Source organism: Temnothorax nylanderi, unplaced genomic scaffold (assembly GCF_030848795.1).
Source record: "Temnothorax nylanderi isolate EJ_2023f unplaced genomic scaffold, tnyl_v1.0 TNYL_tig0009_pilon, whole genome shotgun sequence".
Classification (NCBI taxonomy): domain Eukaryota; kingdom Metazoa; phylum Arthropoda; class Insecta; order Hymenoptera; family Formicidae; genus Temnothorax; species Temnothorax nylanderi.
Window position 1 is genome coordinate 1,519,232 of NW_027249071.1, and position 19,396 is coordinate 1,538,627.

At 42.8% G+C, this 19,396-nt stretch overlaps 1 protein-coding gene across 13 annotated transcripts in view; it reads right to left on the bottom strand.

Moving 5' to 3' along the window:
- Positions 1–19,396, bottom strand: part of Trol (terribly reduced optic lobes) — a 154,346-nt gene that overhangs the window by 79,427 nt on the left and 55,523 nt on the right. The gene's annotated exons all lie outside the window — the stretch shown is intronic.

The window sequence follows — 19,396 nt, forward strand, 5'->3', positions numbered from 1 at the left end:
CGTTATTTACGTGACAAATCAACAAAGAATATTTTTTTTGCGATGTAGTGCATTCGGCAATCATTGTTGACGAAAATGTACATAGTTATATTGTTCTTACGTAAACTGAAATGGTGGCCGAGAGCGTTTTGCTTCATTTTGTGACAAGAGTTCAGAAAAAAGCATAACAAAGTCAGCATTCGAAATAATCAATATATCATGTTTTTAAACATGATTTTATAACATAAAATCATGTTTAAACATAAAAGTATATACTTTTATGTTATAAGTTTTATAATTTAAATTATGTGTGGACGGCCATATAAAAATATAATAAAAGCTAAATTCAGCGATAGATATACAATAATCAATCTCGACTTTTTTTTAGAAAAATAGCGCAGCACTCATATTAATTTTATATAAGCTAACTTATAAATTTATATCATTTCGAAGAGAACAAAAATTTCACATCTTTAAAATTAAATTTGTAAAATCAAACCTTAATAATGTCAATAAATATTTAATGTAAAAAAAATTAAATAGAAACCAATAATTTTATTCTATGTAATTGTAATCTATTTTCATTTTTAAGTTTATTGATTCATTAAAAACTTTTAAAAAATTCTTTCTAATTGTGAGACTGTCCTGCCCAAAATACGACACGACAATCCAGCAGAAACTAATCTGAACCAATTTAAATATGACATTCTAAAAGCAGTAATACATTCGATCGTAATAAGCTTCGTCTACAGAGATTTAGTAGCAATAATGATGAATTTATCGCGGCGCTATTTCAGAAAATGACGCGTTGTAGGGAAATCAGGGCGGATGAGTGCGGTTTACGCGAACGCGTTCTTTAACGCTTTTCTCCCACCGGCACGGGCGGGATTAGGAGATGTTCTAACGAGAGCAACATCGCGCCGGGATCGCCGACGCATAAACGCAACGCATCGTTAACGTCGGTTATGGAACTTCCGAGTTTCTTGCCCATTAGCCTGGGCCCGTAGCGGGCGGTCGTTGCCGCGTCGCGAACTTCTGCCCGCTGCTTTACCGCACAATCGTAAATGTATTAATAAATAATAACGAACTTGCCCATATACGCTCGCTCGTCCGTCCGCCCACCATCGCGTAGCAAGGTCCCTACCTTCGCTCGGTTCCGCGCAACGGACGACTTCGAGTCCTCGTGTTTTGTCCCCTCCGGCTAAACCTCGGCCGCTCTCTCGGCCCATTTCCCTCGCGATAATCGCGCTAGGCTTTTGTGTACACATTCGTACCACTTTATGCTCCAATTTGACATTGCTTGTGTCGTCGATTATTATTACAACGATCGAAGATGCAAATGAACGGAGAAATCACGCTGTATTTTCTTACGAAGGTCCAATTGCTCGAAATTACTGCTCATTGCGTGCTCTGTCGTTCATTCCAGATGTACATAAACCGAATATCGAAACGGCCGTACTTTTAGTTTAAATTAAAATTAATCGTGGGCTATAACAGCGATTACATTTTTATTTATACATAACAGATTCTGTTCGCGACAGAGGCGTTGGTACTCTAACGTACTAAAGAAATGACCATTATTTAATTTAATTGATAATATTGATTAAATTAATAAATGTTATGTATTATATATCACTGATTTCCAATTTCTTTTTCTCTCTATGTCCAACAAATTCGTCTAATGTATAGCATTTAAAAATCAACTTCTGTCTCTATGTCTCTATGCGAACGCAATGAGACCTTCACGAAATACCAGAAATATCGCGATATTTTTAACCGTTTCTTCTTTATCTAATATCTTCGTGTATCTAAACTAAATATTATATCTCGGGGGGACATAAACCGCTACAGTGTAATGCGGTGCAACTACGAGCTTTCAGCGCGAGTAACACGGGGAGCGAGCAGGATGAAAAAATTGGAGAGAAAAAGAACGCATCGCCCGTGCGGAAGGGGTAGCTGGGGGCAGCTTTTATATTACGTGCGTTTTATAGTGGCCACATACACACGTGTATGTACACGTATCTCTATGTGCGCGCGTGGCCGCATTTATCGTCACCTGCTGCATTGTTTAAAACACATAAATAGAATTCCCAGTTCCTTACCTTTACATTTTTTTTTATATAGAGATGAGCTATCATCCCATAAAATCGGAATACTATAGTAGTTTTATATATAAAATGCTTTATGGTAACTGATGCTTTAATTACTATTTCCAGTAATGAATGAATTTGCAGCTTACTGCATAAAGTACAAATCAGTCGAATTTATACACTATGTAAAAATGTCAGGCCTTACATTACTTCGCATTATTTTAAAAAGTATTTACAAATACTCTATTGTCAATTTACATGCAACAAGTTTTCCTTTCGGAAATGTAGAACGCCCCTTGGGTATTTGCATACCCTATCAAATGTTTAGAGCTTGATGCGTATTGCGCACGTATAAAATGCGATACGCACGCGAAGTGGAGAAGGTGTCAAGATTTATGAGAAGAGAGACCGGGGCGATTGTTTCATTTCGCGAACGATATTCGAGCGCCACTGTATTATCCACTATCGCGTAAAAGAGACTTCTTGCGTTATATTTCCAACTCTTTTTCGCCTTCAGCTCGCTGCGTAGTCCCGCGTTTTCTAACGCGAACGAAACATCGCGAGATTTATCCTGAAAATACATCGTGTGCCCGACATCATGCAATTAAACGCCAGCACTATGGCGCGAAAGAGAATAGAGGGAACGAAGAAAGAAAGCGCGAGGGTCCGCCGGAGTCGGACAGGGAGAGAAAAAGAGGTAAACGTGACACGCTGTAAAAGCAAACAGAAAGAAGGAGAAGGAGAAGAGAGAGATATAGAATTGCCGGAAAAATTGTGTAATCGCTTAAAACAATGCTATTCACTTGTCGTGAACTTGAGGAGTAATGGGTTCTTACGGGCGCAAGATCTCTATAGTATAAGTAGAACAAACGATTTTCTTGCCGTGTATAGATAAGGCTTTCAACGTGAATCATCTTTTCCTACCATTATAAAATATCGCTGATCAATCGCACTTCTTCGCAGAGGTTATTTCTCATCCGTAGAAATTATTAGCTATTACCGCGGACAAGAAAAGTTACGGAATAAAACTTAAGAGATTAAAGTACGAACGCTTTAATACTTAATAGTTAAGGCATTAAGCTCGGCAATGGCAGCACATCACAACGTCGTAGCGCGGGGACATTTGCATTACACCAGCAATGTTACACGAAATAGACCGTTGAAAACGGTGGAGAAAAGTTTGAACTCGTAATTTACTTGAGTCTCACCTCGTAAAAAAAATTTTTTTACCCTAGTGTCGCGACACGATCACCGCTGCCGAGCTTAAGACGTCGGTTTAATGGAAAGGATTCTGAGAGAGATCGTATTTACCTCGAGTACGTGATCGATACGGAGTTCTGTGCCTCTGCGCGAGGCTCGATCGTGCTAGGGCCAGCAGGAGCAAAAGGATCGACAGGAGTCTCGTCGCCGGCAGTCCCATTTCACTTGTCGATCGTTTTACGAGCGATTCATTTGCCACGTACACGATTTTGCACGCGCGCGTGCGCGCGCACTGCCTCTCGCACGGAAACGAGAGCTTCCGACTGCCTCAGGAGCGCGTCTCGGTTCGCCACGAAGGAAAGCGAAAGTTGGTACACTCAGGAGCTAAATATGATTGCAAAAGTTAATTGACTTGTGCGTACCGATCGCGGTGGAAAGCACCTTCCCTCCCTCCTGACGTTTCCGCGGAGAGTTTTATTCGCTGTGTATATCGGGGCTCGAGGCGATGGAACCGAAAAGTGTATGGCAGGAAACGACAGGAACCGCAAGTCTCGTCTCGTCCGTCCTCGGAATGTCGAGGCACGCGACGAAGATAGATCGTAGAAAGTTGAGAAAAAAGTTTTTATGCCCGTGTCACGATTTTTCTGCAATGCGAGTCTCTCTTTCCGGCGAAAGAGCCGGCTCGTATTTCTTTTTTCTTCCGGGGTAACTTCCGATTCGTTACTTGCGAATAGGGAGTCGGATTCTTCGTCGAGCACGTACATCTTTCTCTCCTTCCGCGATTTCCGCCGACGACGTCCGAATCATAGGATCTGGCCTCGCGATTTACGCAGTCCCTCATCTGGTTTGTTCCCCTTACTCCCGGTCTACCTCTTTTCCGTCTTTACGCGCGGCGACAATTCAAGTATTTGTTCGCGCGGATTAAGCCGGATTGCGCGGCGCGGTTGCGGTAAAAGCCGAGGAAATTGTGCGCCCCGGTAAACAGACAATGGCCGTGCGCCGCCACGACGCGCTGTGTTTTTCAATTATTTTTAATTATTTTCTGAATGACGGCCCGCCGCCGCGCCGCCCGCCGTCGAGTTTGATGCACGCCAGCCACGGTCTTCAATCTCGCTTCCCGTTGCATTGTCGGCGCCTGTCGCGGTTTCTCCATTGTGTCACGCGCTTTTCTTCTACTGTACTCCAATTTTCCAATATCGTTAGAACTTCTCGCGATACATGTTTAGTCGACTCTTATAAATTCAATCGCAATTAACCATCATTCGTACGACGAGAGCAAAGATATTTTCGCGCTTCTCTTTCGCTTCGTCAGATATTAAGAAATACATCTAACAATTTGTTATTTTCACAATTTCGAAAATGTTTAAGTCTCAATTGTGGATACTTATTTTTGTTTAATATATCAGTAAAAAAACTGTAACGAATTTATTAAAAAATAATTTTTTTTTTAAATACGTCAGTCTTTTTATCATTCGAATTATCTGATTTAAATTGTTCGTAAAAGTTGCCATTATCTTGATTGTGATGCGAGAGAAGGCGGAGACCAGGCGACCGCGACGCGCGACGGTAGCTTTTCGCGATCGCACTTACGTATTGGCGGTAGAGTACCATGCGTAAAAGCACGTCGCGAAGATGCATGCTAGACTTTCGTTACGTGCCTCGGAAGGATTTACTCGGGGAAAACTCATGTTCGCTCTTACTCGAGTCGCAAATGAGATTCTTTTCGGACTCCGTGCCCTGCATTACTCCGCAATTTAATTTCGGATGTGGAGAAACCTCGATGGATTAGAAACTGGGTGACAACGGGGTTCGTCGCGAGCTCGTAACCCCGGCACTTTACGACGCGCGTCAATCCCGGTCGCCGGATTTATTCGCCGTGATCGTAAAGAGAAATTATACAAGCGGTTAGAAGTTACGCGAATTCGTCTGTCACTGAAAGAGAGATAGAGAAACGGGTGATACTATATCTAACGGCCCGGGCTTAACTTCACCTTACAAATCGCCCGACGATACGGGCTACATTATGCACGAGCCTCGGTCGTTCGGGAAGGGAAGGTACTTTCCTGGGGTTCTCGTGTAACGCGCGTTGCACCTCGAGCAAAACAAGTTACGTCCACCTCGGGGAACGTAACCGTGATCACGAAAGTCTTTCGAGCGCGACGATCGAAATTTGCGGGAGTCGAAACGGCCGCCGCGCCGGCCGAATCGATCGGGCCAAGGGGGACATTATTAGACGGCACACGACTTCTCCGCTAATTAAAAACGTTACTTTGTCACCCGAATAAGAGGAACCTACGAACCTACGATTACCCGGGCGAATCGCCGGCAAGGGGGGCAGGGGGGAGGTGGTCCGAGAACGTGATCGAGAGCTCCCTCGATCACGATGATCGAGAGGAACGAAGACGTCGCGCTGACCGAATCTGGCGGACTGGCATGCCGTTAGATGTCATAGACCGAAGAAAGAGCCATCCGAGTATAGGGAACACCCCACCGCCGCTGTCAACGGCAGAAGCGTGGGAGGCACTAAGCTACTTTGTATTTTTTTTTCTCTTCGAACGCTCTCCCTCTACTACGGTGCATCAGCGCGCGACAACGCCGAGTCATCGGCGATGGCTCTTGCTCTTGTACTTCGTTGTTCTTCCCGTGAACCGAACATAAACAAGTTGCAACCCTTCGGAACGAGTTCACGTTCGAATAAACGTGATCAAGCCTTTCGACAAACACTACGGGAGAAAGAGAAAGAGAGAGAGAGAAAGGAGCGCGAACGAGCGACTGTGACTTCGGAACAACTCACGCGATAAGCTCATCAATGATTCAAGCGAAGGAAAGATGAAAGAAGAAAAAAAATGGAAACTAAATATATCCGTTCCTTCCGTCTCTTCTCGATGCGGATAATTTTGGACGAAAGATTAGCCGGCTTCCGAGCGAGTGACACGCTTCACAAATGCGGGCTGCACTTTTCCACCCCTCGTAAAGCACGAGCATCGAAGAGACATTTAAATATATACGAAGCGATGAAATAGGCATCATAAATTCAGGGAACATGCACAGGAAAGTTTCTGTACGAAAGCGAAAAACTTTTCTGGGTTATAAACATAGGAAGAAATACAATAAAATATTAATATGGTTTATCAGATCTCTTAAAATCGTTATCTAACGCCATCGCAATTTTGCATTCATCTTTATGTATCTTTATGCTAATTTCTTTTTTTTAAATAAAAAAATAATAATTTGCCGAAAGAAACAAAATCTTTTCATTTAAAGATATCAAATCAGACTGAAAATCGATTTTTATAGTTTCACTTTTCCAAGTCCTTTTCAACGATTCAATGTATGAACGTTATCTTAAGAATGCGACTTTAATTTCATCATCGGCATCATATAGACTAGAATGTCACCGGGATATATTTAGTCTCTGGAAGGAGAAGAATGATAGTACTAAGAATGAAAACGGAGATGCAGATTAAGCCGAATTTTGTAACGCGACACCATTTATGAATAGACAGAAGACCAGGGATCGAAGCTCGAGCTGATCAGCCAAGGAAAACAGGGGAGCAGTCCGATCCGAAAGGGACGAAAAAAATATCATCGGCTCGACGAGCGACAGGCTTATTTAAGACGTCTGCATTGACACCCGGATCAGTCTCGTTTCCGAAAACACTACTTACCCCGCGTTACAAACGCGAGGCAAATGAACCGTGAGGCGAATCGAACGTCTATATCGAGTCTTCTTGAAGCGCTCGGATGACTGACAGGTGCGCGGAACGAGGAACGATAGATCGAGCTTTCACCCTCGTACTCAACTCACACAGTTATCGGCAATTATATTGCTCCGACGAACAGCAGAGACTCTATCAGCCGGAGAGCCGGTCGCATGCAACAGCCACCTAACCGAACTATACCCGCAGTCTAATTCGATTCGGCGGCGCGTTTCAGCAGGAAGCGCACCACACGACGATCGAGTATGTTCGCGCGAAGAAACGTGAGGCGGGACGGAGTCGCGAATTTGGACCGAGCGCGGGATCTTTCGCTCGAGGTGCCAGGCGCGCGGGACCAGTCCAGGGTCAATTAGTGTTCATACCACCCGGCTCCGGTTAATTCAACTTGCGGAACTTTTTCGGTTGACTTCTCCCTTTATTCGCCGGCTCGCGCGCCGGCTCGTGCCGCCGACGTAGCAGGAATCGGTGCGTTATCCTCCGCGATACTATCGTCGGCGCGTACCGGAGGCGGACTAGGAGCGCGCGGACTAGAAGCGACCGACCCGTCGTGTTCCGAGCGAGTAACTGTCGGCCGAGAGTAGCGTGGGAGGTCTTGCAGGTACCGCGGCTCCGTGGCGTAATGGCAATCACGCGGGCGGCCGACACGGCCTCATGCCGACCCTTTGGCGCGCTTCGACCTCTCGGCAGTTTCCGGCGCTCGCTCGGCGCCGCTCGACGTCGCCCGTCCTGTGCCGAGAGTCGGCGCCGACCCGTCCCGCGAGATGAACTCGCAGATGAACTCCTCTGATCTCGTTTAACCCTTTTTCTTTTCACTCTTGTAAACGCACATTTTAATCTTATGTGCTCCTGAAGCAATGATATCAAACGAAGCGTCAGAGGATGACGAGTCACAAATTATTTAAAGAATCGGATATTTATAACGATTACTTGCACGTTATATCATTGTATATATATATATATATATATATATATATCGAAAGAGGTTTAAATGGAAAGGGGATGAAAACTGCGTGTTTTTACGCGGACTAACGATGCACGATCTTGAAATGTCTCGCTCGCTCATCTGGGCAGCAGGAATATTGTCTCGTTGACGATTAATTTTATATTACTTGTCGTAATCACAAACATCGAATATTTCATATTTTCCTCCAGGAAATATTCGGGAATTTAATAAGGCTAAAAGCGCAGCTGCGACTTGACCACGAGTGTGAATGATTTAATATCAAAGACGAGATTCAAATGTATTTTAATCACCAGCAAATACTCGTTTCAATAAATTGATTAAACACATCAGCATCATTATCTGTTATTATTGGTGATGAGATTTATCAATTTCTATTGAATTTCTACGAAGCGCAATGATGCACATCGAGACGGACGTCGGTAATCGTAGCGTGCGGAGGGGGGCAAGGAGGGGGAGGGGGTAGCAGGTCGGCCGACACGTTCGGTTTGTGCGGATTATAAAACTTTAAATAAAATAACTTTAGAATCACACGGGTCTGTGCGCGCCCGGATGGGCGTGCCGACGTGCGTAACGGAGAACGACGACGACGTCGACGACGAGGTAAAAACGGAGAGGGAGGCGGGAGGATAAAGACGGCGAGGGCGAAATGTGCCCGCGACACGATGTAGACACGTCGCGGAAGAAAGGGACGGCGCATGTTTATTCAAACCCGTCTTATATCGCATTTTCATACTAATGGACTTTTTCAACTCCTAGGAGGGAGAAGAGAAGGAGATGGGGCCCTCCGGTCCCGAGGAAGAGCGTGTCCCTTCGTTTCCGTTCTTTGGCTTTCGCTTTGGAGAATGTAGAGCCGCGCCGCGATCCTCCCCCCCCCCACCCCCCGCGACGTCCCGCGCGTTGACGAAGCCCGGATTATGATACTCGCGTTAGCATAACAGTTAGAATCTCTCGACTCGGGAGATGGACCAAGGCAGGCGAAACGAGCGGCGTCGAGAAGCGCTCTCGATTTCCCGACTCGCCGTCGAATTCCGCGCTTCTGAGATAAACGATCGACCCCCGATGACATCCTGATTTATATATCTATATTCCGCAATCGGGACGGTAAATCGAGCCATTTAGTACGAAAATTGCAAAAAGGTAGAGAAAGATGCGGGTACAAAAGTTGATGCGACCCATTTAGCCCGAGAAGAATTTTATTATGGCTTATTTTTGTTACTAATCGAATGAGCCACGAGCTTTACCTTCTTATTCATTTTATTTAGCAAAAGTAGTTTACTTCAATCTAAATGAAAATAGCAAAAAAACAGCAGATAATTTGATGTGTAAATGGTACTAATAACGTTAGTGCAGAATTTTCATTTCTAATGTTTTGCAAAATTCGCTCTAGCAGAAAAGTAAGATTTTGGAGATGGTTTTCGCATTGCAAAACCGCGTCCAAATAATGGTACTAAAATCAGATAATTTAGATTCAAAATTAGCGATATCATACATACACATATATAATATTTATTTCTGATATAAACTTCGCTTTATAAATAATCTGCTACGTAAATGGCTTTGTTAATTTTGCGATTATCTTGCCATTGTACAATTTATTTATTATATTTGAATATTGCAACATATTTCGCATTCTATAAATCTATCTGATTATCAAATAGAATGAAGATTACAGTCGAACATTGCTAATCATTTTTTCATGTTTAAATGTGTCATTTAATAATAGTCAACTGATATCGCAAAATTAGGTCGTCACGCTGAATCATGCATGCAGCGTTTCTTTGCTATTGCATTACGCGAGATTATGATATTCAACGCTGGAAATTCCTAACGACACAAAATACTGTCGCGCTCTCTTCTTTGAGGACAGAACAGAAACCTATCTTTCGGGATTGGTACGTGAAAGCGTTCGGTTGTTTTTATACAGAAGGCGTCCATTCATCACCCCGTCCTTTTTCCGCGATCGTTCCGGAAGTGCGAGGGGGGGGGACCCGCGTTTTCCTTTAAGGCGAAATAAATTCCTCGTTACGCGCCATAGTTTGTGGGAATTCGATTCGTTCGGCCGCCTCTAGCGAGCATCATCGGGGGTGCGTTTCCCACCTGCGGGCGAAAATTACTTTCGGGTTCGCGCGCGGGCTCTATGCAGGTCGCGCGGGCAGAATTTTCGTTCTACTCAGGGACGATTAAACAAATCCAGAGCGCCGACGCCGCCCGCTCGCGTCGTAATTCTCCCGACCGCGTACGTATTGTCGTAAATTACAAAAAAGGGGGTCTGAATTGCAACGAGCAACGGCGCGTGCACGCGAACGCCGCGAAATAACCGCGCCTGTGTTTGCGCGTCCGTGTGCCGACACGTACACGTGGCTACGACGCATCGGGATAATACTGTCCAAGAGTCGGCGCCTCTCCGAGCGCCGCGAGAAATCTGGGTTTTGACAATTCAAAAGAACGTGCGAGAGAGAGAGAGAGAGAGAGAAAGAGAAGTAATCCTTAACGTTCATAAGTCGCGTTTAAATCGGCACGCATCTTTTATTCATCGGACGGATTAAAGAAAATCGATACCGAGAGGCAAAAGGGGGTAAAACCGCGCGCAAAATATTATCGTTGTTCACTCATATACCAATTTAAATTTAAATTTTTCTAAGAAAAACATAATTTCGAAATATTTTTCAATACGCAAACCTGTGCGACTTTATTGCTCTATTGAGATACTTGATTAAAACTTCATAGTCATAGAGTTGAATAAGGTCACTGGAACTGGATCAGTGACTGCATAATATTTAAGAGCAAGAATATTTTGATTCCTTGCTTCGTTATTTAGTTTTTTTCACAAACTGCAGATAGAATATTCAACATGGTTTAAATAAATAAAAATGAAGAAATATTAATGGAATTTCACTTCAGACATAATTTCTCCAAAAAAAAAGACTTAATAATTTTTCTACGCATTCTTCATCTAACAATGTTTATCTACAACAAAGATCGTAGATTTGTTAGGGAAAGAGGTGCGATTAATACGAGAACAGAATGTTTGACGATGATCAAGCTTCGAGGAATATTGTTGCAGCGTACTGTACCTTGCGCGTACATATATACCGACTGTTTGTCGTTGGTGCTGTTCGTTTGTTACGAGTGGACCTTAAGTGTACGAGGTGCCACGGTAACGCCTACCAATCTGCTGTTTGTCCTCCAACCACCCGCTGCTCTCGCCGCCGCCCCTCGGCGCGCTTAATTCTCGCGCGCGCGAAATGAAGCTTAAAGCCGAAAATGAATTCTAAAAAGCGAGCGAACCGCCACCGCTGATAAAAGCAAACCCGCATTCGTGTTCGGACGACACAACGACGATCGTGCTCATTCCGCATCCGCGAGAAAAGCCCCAAAGTCCCCTTTAACAATAATTAAAGAATAAAGGGTCGAAGATATAATATATTCTACGCAAGCACATGTACTATTAACATTAAATAAGTTAAAAAAGTTTTCAAATTGACAAGAGTACATTTTAGATCAAACATTGCATCCTAATTGCTTAAATGCTCCATGCCAACTTTGTTTATAGATTTTTCGAAATATGGAACTGACGTGTGTGACCCAACGTTATATTAATATTTTAAGAACAAATCTCTTTTTTAAGTTTGAAGTTAACATGACATTTTCATGAAGCGCGAAAACTTTTATATTCGGTCGAAGATCCGCGCATGTTACTATTTGTAAGGTGTATTTAAAATTTATGCATGTTTCCATGAGAAATTTACAGTAATTTTGCATATATAAAATCCATCTGTCATGACCGAGAGTGATATTCGCCGTAATGAAAATTGAAATTAGGAAGTATGTATCTGTCTCTTCCCACATTTCTAGACCATCAAGTAATTCGATTTCAAATATGTCGGGTTTGCGAGACGTGTGGGTTGTAGCTGACGTAATTAATGCTTTTATTATTCATACGCGTCACCCGGGATGATTTAAGAAAAAGTAAAATCACTGCCAGAGGAATCATCGCCTTGAAAGCGATGCAGAAATAACGACACGTTTTCTCCATTAATTGTTTGCATATATAATGAAAGAGAGAGCCTAGAAATTATCTATTAAAACGCAAAATCGGTTTCACACGTGAGACCGTCGCCGGATAAAAGATTTTATCCTCGACAACTAGAAATAGCTACAGTAAATGTTACACCATTTAAGTCGTTCGGTATATAGCTATGAACTATTCTGGCTCACAAATAGCCGTCTCCTGCAGTGACCGAAACTTCGGAAAATGTTACAGTCACTGAATATTCAGGCTTCCATACATCTCAGACGGTCCACACAATCTTTTGTAAAATATTAGTTTCCAGAAAGTTTCCAGAAATTTTTTAAGTAAACCAGAGATTCTCGAAAGACAGGTATAATTTTGAAACCGACGAAAAAGCTGATCCTCTTATTGACTTGTCGATATGTTTGTGTTAAATTTATATAGATAATGTAAAAAAATTATCTAATTATAAATGTTGAAATAATAAACTATTCATGCTCTTCAAAAACAGTCAAAAATATATAGAAATTTATGGATTTTTACCTGATAGATTTTATCATTTTGTTTCTCTCTCTTTCTATTCGTTTTATACATAAAAAGGGGTAAACAGTACAGTTGCTGGCCACTCTACAATGATTGAATATATCTTTAAATCAGCTCTATACTCTTTCGACGAAGTCTATTCTTCATATTGTCATATTATACACTAATAATTAAAGCTAATTTGTAATAATATAGCGTGCTATCAGAGTCAGTTATACCTAACAATAAGACCACCGACGTAACGCAAGTCTAGCTAATGAATTAACTCACCACATTAGGGTAAGATACAAATTGAGAAGGTATTATTGTAAATGCGTAAAGCGCCTCGCCGCCACCCTCAAGTCATTGATATGCACGTGGAAATAACCAAACTTGGAAACGGGCACAACTTGGTGCAATCGCTCATCTTCTATTCAGCCAAGTCACTCGACACATGTTATGTCATTTATCCCTTACAAATGGAATACGTCACAGCGTAGGCGACATCCGATCTAAAGTAGGCATGCTAAATTCATTTGTTATCTGTATTCCATACCGACGCCAACATCACTTGAACACGCGCAGAAATAATAGTATCAAAGTAACAAAATATCATCGCGAAAGCGTATAACGCGAAGTATTAATTTATTAAGAAGATGTGCTTATTTTCATCCTATAATATTGGATACTCGGTCATACTAGTAAGATATTCTAATCAGCATATCTTTGCTCTATATGATAAAGGTCACTTCAATTTTTGATAAAATCGATTCATGTATTTAACAAGTGTGTACACGAGAATGCCAGAGTACGCGGTCTCGCTTATGTAAAATATCCATACGTGTCATATATCCACAGAGATATACAATAAAAATCACGTCAATTTTTTACATTGCCCATAGACGACAGGCTGCATTTCAAAACACATCGATATTGGCATATCGCGACTCATGAATATTTTAATTGAAGATAAATTAAACATTTTTCATTATATAAAATTGCACGAGTGTGGGACAAGTGCCGGTGGGGGAATAATAGGACAGCATTATTTCTTCACGGCTCAGTTGATCCTGATCAGCGAAATGCAACAAATTTAGTGTTGCATTTACGTGCAGTTTGAGAACAGAGCCGTCCTTGTTGAGAATGAATGCCGGTGCATTCATTTAACGCATACCGCAGATAAAGCGCATATACGGCACATACCGGCGTTAACGTTGAAGGTGGAAGTAAATAAAGGAGAAACGGAAATAAATTGATAAGATGTAACATTTTGCAGCTTTACGGCCACTGTACTCGGGCGCATGCGAGTGGTCAATTAGAAACTCGTCGTCCGTGGCATGTGCGGGACGACGTAGGCTCGTTTTTCGTCGTGAAACCGTCCTGCTGCCTTCCGTCTCGAAAGTGTAAACGAACGGACAAATGCCCCTGATCGGCGTAATGTGACTTCGCGCCGCGGCGCGGGCGATGCAATCGCGCAACGATGTGGATCATGCCAATGCGACGGCACGCAACAAGGACAACTTTTATACGTTATCCTGGCACGAAACTCCAACGTTGATACGCCATTGATAGGATCAAACATGCATTCGCGCGTGTATTACGCGTATTACGCGTGCTCGTATGTACAATGCGCGTTAAGCTCCATCGTTCGGACGCGTGTCACTATGACTGATGTCTCTTTTTTTGTTGCTAAAAACGAAGAAGAAAAAAAAGAGGAAACGTTAGAAATGCCTAAAACTACAGATTTTCTTTATCCCTTGTTTTAAATGAAAGAATTGGCTCGATATTTCTATAAAGTTTCCGTTTGTCTAAATCGCTACTTTATAGGTGTCCGTTTTCAATTAGAGGACTAAGAAATACATTTCTAATATGTCGGTTTCGCGGGGCGATTGAAACTGGTTTTTGGTATTATTTTTGTCTATGTGTAAAACGCGCGCAACTGCACCTCGCTCGTGAAAAATGCTGCGATGTAAACGTCCGGCCGACTACGTATGAGGATAACGTTTTTGCGGCTCAGGAATCTATTGTTTGTCCCAGAACTATCGCGCTGCAAAAAGAGCAACTCGTGTGTAGTGCGTGTTAAGGCCACCGTTTCATCGCGCTAGTTAATTTTCACCCGGCGTTTTCCCAGTTGCGTTTTTCTATAAAAGAAATTTTTTTTGTATATTTTATATATTTTATAATTCGATTTTTAATTTAACGGACAATGCGCACGATGGTAGCGTAGCTAATTGAACAAAATTTTCTTTGCGCAGGTAACGTCGTTGGAATAAGATACCGTAATAACGTTTAATGATCTTATAATAGATATCGTTATTTACCCTTAAGTAGCTGGATCGATCAATGCTGACATACGTTAACATAATTTATCAATGTGCACCTTTTATCTGCGTTTTCTTACTTAGTATAAATTTATTGTATTACGTAGTATAAATTAACTGTAAAAAAATCTTTAATATCTTTTAAAGTCACATTAACCAAGGAAAATAATTAACGAACTTTTCTTCAAATCGCTCAAGATTTGACAACAAAAAAGTATATATATAATATCTAAAGTATTGTATCCACAAGTTAATTACCAAATAAATTAAAAAAAACGCGATTTGAGTTATATGTATACTTTATGTAATAAAAATTTAATGATAATTGCATGCTAAAGAAACGACAAAGATTATAATTTATAAATAAAATTACGTAGAAGGAAATTTGTGAGACGTGCGTTTTGGCAAAATGTCAAAATATCCTAAATCTTTGGCTTCATCGTTACAAGTTGGAGAACACAAATCGACGAGGACGTGTGTGAAAATAAAGTGATAGCAAGTAATATTCCAGATAACGGTCGACGCGCATTAGACGGGCGGACTTCTTTTTGCGGATGTTTTTCGGACAGGCGGGGAACGATAAATTTCGCAGGCCGGACGTTCGCGGGCGGGCTCGTGTGTTTACGCTAGCGGTGGTAGAGGCGTTAAGATGTAATGACATGCAAAAGAGAGAGTCTCGCGTAAACCCTAATAGTCGACACACCAGTCGGCTTGTAATCGGACAAGCATCAAAACGCCGAAGGCACAGCCTACCATTACGTACTATTATCGTCGTCTATTACCCGCGCCGACCAAGTCTAAGCCCCGCTTCACGCTCCGTTTTAGCCGTCGTTTCGCTTTATATTCGAGCTGCGAATAATAGTATGGATTATTTAAATTTAGTTTAATAATCTATCCTCTTTTTAGATCATGATTTCGACGTTAATGTACGGAGAAAGAGCATTTAGTTTATCAGCTGAACTGATAACGGTGGGCCCACGATGACGTTGTTGGTACGATCGGTTACAAGTTCCGCAGCTGATGACTATCTCAATATTCACGGTAGAAGTATCGCCCGACTATTAGCATCTATAAGTTTGCAATAACAATATTCGGCCTGGTTTGACGTGACGTGGCTACGTAGAGGAGCAGGAGGTCTCATCGTGAGGGTCACGAACAAGTCTCTCTCGAAACTATATCGTTATACTTCCGACTTTCATCGTTATACTTCCGACAACGAATGCACTGCGCTACGTTGTAAAAGCAATCGTGAATGTCTTCGCCAAGAAATATCGCGGGCGATACCGAACCTAGCCGGCGCGCAATCGTTTTAGATTAATTCCATAGCACAAAAATATTTCAAATTTTAAAATCTATTATTGGGACACTTAAAGTTTCATACTGTTGCATATATTCCGAGATATTATGAACTATAAAAATAAATTTACTCCAAAATAATATTAATATAGAATGGCGAGGCGGTAAAAAAGACTTTATTTATATTCTAGAGCATTAATGCGCGTCTGTCAGCGACGTTTATTAATGTTCACACGTATCTTATTTGTAATTTTCTCCGCAAGAATACTTTGATAACTAAAAAAAGTAAACCTATAACGTAGATGCTTTATTCTAAGAAAAACTGAAAAAGTATATTTCAGCATTTATCGAGCGCGGGTTAGATAAAATGGTAATTTATTAATAAAAAGCTTACACTGAAATTTCGTCGTATCACTGTCTTTCTGTATTCTCCGACGTTCTTTGCCGCTTAAGGACGTATCGTGGATGTTTAAGTCGGCCAGTCTATATACGCGCGCTCAGGACGCACCTGAATAATGTTCGAAGACGACGGGGGTTGACGTTTGTCGTGGCGGTGCCTAGCGTGCAAGTTATCTCCCTTCCCTCTCGGTTCTACCATCCTCGACAGGGTGCTCATTCTTCCGTCTACCCCCTCTGTGCCCATCGTTGTCGCTAAGTTGCCTCATCCCTCTACCCCCGACTCCAACGGTACTCATAATTGTCCGAGGGGGCATATCGCTGGCGCGAGGGAGGGCACCCGAGGACACGAAACTAGTTATGCGCATTCCTACTCGAGAGAGAGAAGAGAGAGAACGCAATGAGGCGAAGGGAGCGAGGGGGTAGCGAGGGTGAATCAAGGGGAGAGAAAGAGAGAAAGAGGGAGAAGGAGAGCTACGATCGTTCCCCCCCGTGCCTCACGACTGAATACTTGAATATTGATTAAGCATGCACATCGCGATTACCGGGAGCAAGTAAAAGCGCTCTTCTTGCCGGGCCCGCAACCTGCGTGTCTGCGGATATTTATGTGAAGCGGTGCTTCGATGATGTGTCCCCCCTTCTTCCACCCGTGCCCCGTGCCAGTCCTACGTCCTACCCGCGGGCGCAAACCGGCCCGGTCGTCTCTCGGAGGGATAAAAAAAAAGGCCTGCCGGAAGACTCGGAAGATATCCGCTAACCATGAGACGTTTAAATGATGAGAGCCGCGGATGTACGGGGAGCGTGCACGGTTACTTGATTTACGATCGGCCCCTCGCAGGATTATATCCTTCGATCGCGAGCCACCGACGCCGCGAGCGAGCGCTGCCCCAGTTCGCCGCCGGTGAACGATTAACGGAATAGCGGGAAGCCGTTCCTCAATTTGTTTCTGCATCCTTTTTTTCCCCCTGCCTGCCGTCCGACGCGCGAGTTACGAGGACGGAAGCAACAACGCGGCGAACATCGCGCGGGTGCGTTAGAGCGGGTTTTAACGATTCGGAAATTACTCGCGATGTCCGTAATAAAGTGACGCGATGAAACCGGAATCGCGAGCAGGTGGACGCGCGATGCTTCTATTTGAATTAACCAAGAGCAAGTTCCACGATCAACAACCGCCACCGGCCCCGACCGAGGCAGGAGCTATTTGCCGACAGGCATCGACTAGCTTCACCGCCGAGAATAGCGCTTCAAGTCGTGATTGTGAATTGTTCATTTTCAATGGCGGATAATTGTGAAATCGCGATAATGACGAAAAATAGTTTCAATATAGAGCGCTATGTTTTGTCGTGCGCACAAATGTGTGCCGCCGACTCGTTATGCGCATTGTACATAAATCGGAATAATTAGCCCGATGCGATGCCCCGAATTTTTCGCTATTACATAAAATATTGTTGTAAAGAAAATGTGATTAATATTGGGGGATATTTTTAATATGTCATATGAAATTAATTCTACACGTTATCAAGTCTGTCTGTTGTTTTTACGATAAAAAGTAAGTAGTTCTCTATTAATTAAATAAAAAAAAGAAGAAAAAGACATGCACTGTTGAATTCATTGTGTCAAATTAGACTCAATTTAAGTCTTTTCAATTATTCCTACAGGTCGCCACAGCTCCCCTTCAACATGTGTTAATTTAACTAATACAATGTCAATTTAACTAAAAACCAATGGAGTTACTGTCTTGTGCTAAAATAATAAATTTCGACCATCATGGTAGTTAAAAATAACAAAATGTTATTCAATTCGAGTTATTTAAATTTTATCCTTTAATATTATAACAGTGTGGTAAGTTACAACGTAATTATTCAAGTAACATATAAACCACGATTATTCGATGTTTCTTCGCGCTTTCTGAGGGCGCGAGAATATAATTCACAAGCCGATACCACTGAGCTAATTTACCCCGGCCGAACGCGCGCAGCTGTCTAATTAAGCTGGCTTTCGCGCAACAAAGCCTCGTACGTGTAGCCGCAATCGGGTGGGCTTTACAACGCCGGCCGGTATCCGGCGCTTCCACGTTGTTGACCACGATCGTCCTCCACTCGAGGCGGAGGAAGCTACGGGAGGAAAAAAGGCCGGGGGACGCGCGGGACAGGGCGGCGCGGGACAGGAGAAAAAGCCCTCGAGCTTTGAATATTCAGTAGGTACGTACTGGTGCGCGTCGGCCTCTCCCCCGTCTGACCTTATTTTTCTACTGGGAAAAAGCGCAGTTTCCGTCGCTGCTTAGGGATTCGCTTCGCCGTTCGCGGAGGAGACACGTCGCCGGAAATTTGCACCAACGCCCGCGGTTGGACGAGGAGCGGACCGATTTGAATTAATGTCGAGAAACGCGGCGTCGAGAAACGCGTGGCCGATAAACCGTCGATCTCGATAAGCAAAGTTCCAACGGGGTGGAAAAGGGTACCGAGGGATGACAGCCCTATCGATCCCTCGAGTCGGTAGAACAGGCAACTGGTCTATACCATCTACGCTCGAGTCTGCAGACTGATAAGCTAACGGTCGTAGGTAAGATACTGGGTGTTCAAGAGTGATATGCACCGTTTGTTATCAAACGGTCGGTAAAACCGAGAATTCGCGAAATCAAGGCGGATCGATTTGACATTGTCGCATTTTTAAAATATATATTTTTCTAAAGTTCAATTATATTGCTAGAGAGCTAGCTAAACAAAGATAAATGAAGCTAAATAAATGGAAATAGATCTAATTGCAGTCTATAGAATATTATAGATTTAATTGTAGTTTTTATGCAATTTTTTAACAAGATCACAAAAAATGCGTTTTACTTAAATAGATAAGAGTCCCTGCGATTCATTCTTAAATACTAGTACATGATTACGCTG